The following is a 3,334-nucleotide window of genomic DNA, read 5'->3' as shown; positions in this document are numbered from 1 at the left end:
CACACAAAAGCTGGATGTCTTGCACTTTTGAAAAATGTTGCACAATCCCAAGATTGTTATTATAGTCAATGGCAATGCTCTACCACTTGTGGGACAACATCAGCTCTCAAACATATTGCATTAATGTTAGGGTGGCACTCATCCATTATTTCATTAATAAAATAATTGCTCTTTTCAATAGGATTTGACTTTTTCTCTATTAGATGAAGTTTGAAAACCAGACAGAGATTACAGAATTCATCCTCCTGGGATTTGGGGAATTCTACGACGTGCAGACATTTCTCTTCCTAGCATTTCTAGTGATTTATGTTGTGACAATGACTGGAAACATTCTCATTGTTGTCCTGGTTGTTTTTGATCAGCATCTTCATACCCCGATGTATTTCTTTCTGGGGAATCTCTCCTTCCTGGAGACGTGCTATTGTTCCAATTTATTTCCAAGGATGCTGCCAGCTCTCTTGACTGGAGATAGGAGGATTTCTTTCACCGGCTGTTTAATGCAATGGTATCTCTGCGGATCCCTAGTAGCTACAGAATGCTGTTTACTTTGTGTGATGTCGTATGACAGGTATCTAGCAATCTGTAAACCACTGCATTATTTTACAACGATGAGCACCCAGACTTGTATCCAATTAGCAGCTGCATCTTGGTCCAATGGATTTATAGCCTTCCTGATATTGCTCAATCTGATGCTACAGTTAACATTCTGTGGCCCCAATGAAATTAATCATTATTATTGTGACTACTTTCCTCTTCTTAAACTCTCTTGCAGTGACACCAGCTTGATGGAAATGTTGGGTTTCATTGTGGCTGCCATATTCACACTCCCTCCCTTTCTTTTAACTTTAACCTCTTATGTATATATAATTGTTGCCATCTTGAAAATCCCCTCTTCCACTGGGAGGCAAAAGGCCTTTTCTACATGCTCCTCTCACTTGGTTGTGGTATCCATATTTTATGGTTCACTAATGATTTTGTATTTGTTACCCAAGGCTGAAGTCAACAGAGAGATGCAAAAGATTTCTTCTCTCTTGTACACAGCTTTGCCCCCTTTGGCCAACCCCTTTATATATAGCCTGAGAAATAAGGAGGTCAAAAATGCCTTGAGAAATAATATTGGTAGGTTTGTGCCACACAAAGGAAGACACATGAAGTGTGGTCATGTGTGATAGAAGCAACGTGCTATGTGTTGTCTCCATGCCGCCCCCAGCACTTTCCTTATGGTGGGTGACACAGATTTCAGACTCTGATGGGGATCAGCTGATTAATCTATTTCCACTCCAACTCAGTTTCAAATGCATACATTCATAAACCCATTCCAACTTGTTTCTATTAATCTGTAAAAAAGGTATGAAACTTCATATTAAATGCTCAACTAGGTAAGGTAAAGGTAAAGGTACCCCTGACCTTTAGGTCCAGTTGCGGATGACTCTGGGGTTGTGCGTTCATCTCACTCTATAGGCTGAGGGAGCAGGTGTTTGTCCGCAGACAGTTTCTGGGTCATGTGACCAGCATTACTAAGCCTTCTGGCGAACCAGAGCATCACACGGAAACACCATTTACCTTCCCGCTGGAGCAGTACCTATTTATCTACTTACACTTTGACATGCTTTCAAACTGCTAGGTTGGCAGGAGCAGGGACTGAGCAACGGGAGCTCACCCTGTAGTGGGGTTTTGAACTGCCGACCTTCCGATCGGCAAGCCCTAGGCTCTGTGGTTTAGACCACAGCACCACCCGCATCCCCCGCTCAACTAGGTAGATATTTAAATTAATCTCTTATGTCATATATTTCTAGACACACTCTATTCTAATATACACATTTTTACACATTTTGGTATGGCTTTCAATCCAAGACATGTACTGAAACATTTTGAGAATGGTAATATCCAGCTACATTCTAATCTCTGTGTCATTCTGGAAATTGTGAATTTTTTTGCTTACATTGTGGAACAAACACATTTCAGTTTCCCCCCTAAACTTTGCTGATGTTACAAAATACTGAATAGTTTTCGTCTTGTGCTAGGGTTCATTATTATTTTATCTGTACATATACATAAAAATGAATATTGCAATCTATTGTCCTGCTCCTTTACACGCTTACAGATAAAGCCCAATCAACAGAAACATACCCTTTTTGGCCCTAAGTGAGGGGCAGGGTAGGGAGCATTTCCCAGGGTGGGAGGCTGGGGGAAGACAGGAAAACTACCAGGTGAAAGCTGAGAGGGCTTACCCTCCTTTGTGTAGAATAACAGTTAAGATTTATTTTTATTCAGGTTTATTTTTATTTAGGCTATTGTGACTTTTATTGTATTCTGTGTTGAAAACTTTCAATAAAAATTGATTATAGAAAAGAAACTATTCTTTATACAAATATTCAGTGTTTTTCCCCTAAAAAAATGTTTAGGGGTACTCTCATTTTCCTATTCATATTGAAATATTAAGGGGTGATATGATATCCATGTTCAAATATATAAAAGGATGTCATATAGAGGAGGGAGAAAGGTTGTTTTCTGCTGCTCCAGAGAAGCGGACACGGGGCAATGGATTCAAACTACAAGAAAGAAGATTCCACCTAAACATTAGGAAGAACTTCCTGACAGTAAGAGCTGTTCGACAGTGGAATTTGCTGCCAAGGAGTGTGGTGGAGTCTCCTTCTTTGGAGGTCTTGAAGCGGAGGCTTGACAGCCATCTGTCGGGAATGCTTTGATGGTGTTTCCTGCTTGGCAGGGTGTTGGACTGGATGGCCTTTGTGGTCTCTTCTATGATTCTATGATTCTATACTGCCTTTCAATGAGGCCAAACTTAGATTCACAAAATGTTTAGGGGTATGCGTACCCCTGCGTCAACTCAGAAAAAAAGCATTGACTATATTGATACTTATCTGTAACATCCCCTCACAGCTAGTTTTAAATTTGTTTATATTTTTTTCATCATTGCATCATAAGGTCCCATACACCCAGTAACTCCTACCTTAACTGGTGCAGTACCACCAACCAGGTGGGCACAGCTACGTAAGGTCAATCTCCTCCTCCCAGCTTTCCCAGTCAGGTTTTGGTAATGGACACCAAGTCAGTAACCACATGCATTATCAGTTCATGGATGAGAGTTTTGTTTTGGGCACTGACATGGCATTAACACCACCACAAGATGAGAGCACAGGCTACTTAAGTCTCTATGGGGTGGGGGCTCGCCACCAATGACCAACATTAAGTATCTACTTCCCCCTCTCCTCTGATAATTTTTCCTTTCCCCCACTGCATACCTCTGCTCCCCAAGGCCATAGAATTAGAGACTCCTTAAACTTCCCTCTGACCCAGACATTTTGGTTGCTCG

The 3,334-nt window shown here is 41.2% G+C and overlaps 1 pseudogene; it reads left to right on the top strand.

The window, feature by feature from the left end:
• Positions 1–200: 200 nt before the first annotated feature.
• Positions 201–1,169, top strand: LOC117057870 (annotated as a pseudogene).
• The last annotated feature ends 2,165 nt before the right edge of the window (positions 1,170–3,334 follow it).

The sequence above is a fragment of the Lacerta agilis genome, chromosome 14 (assembly GCF_009819535.1).
Source record: "Lacerta agilis isolate rLacAgi1 chromosome 14, rLacAgi1.pri, whole genome shotgun sequence".
NCBI lineage: Eukaryota > Metazoa > Chordata > Lepidosauria > Squamata > Lacertidae > Lacerta > Lacerta agilis.
Note: the sequence above shows the minus strand (reverse complement) of the source record. Positions and strands in the feature narration are given on the sequence as shown.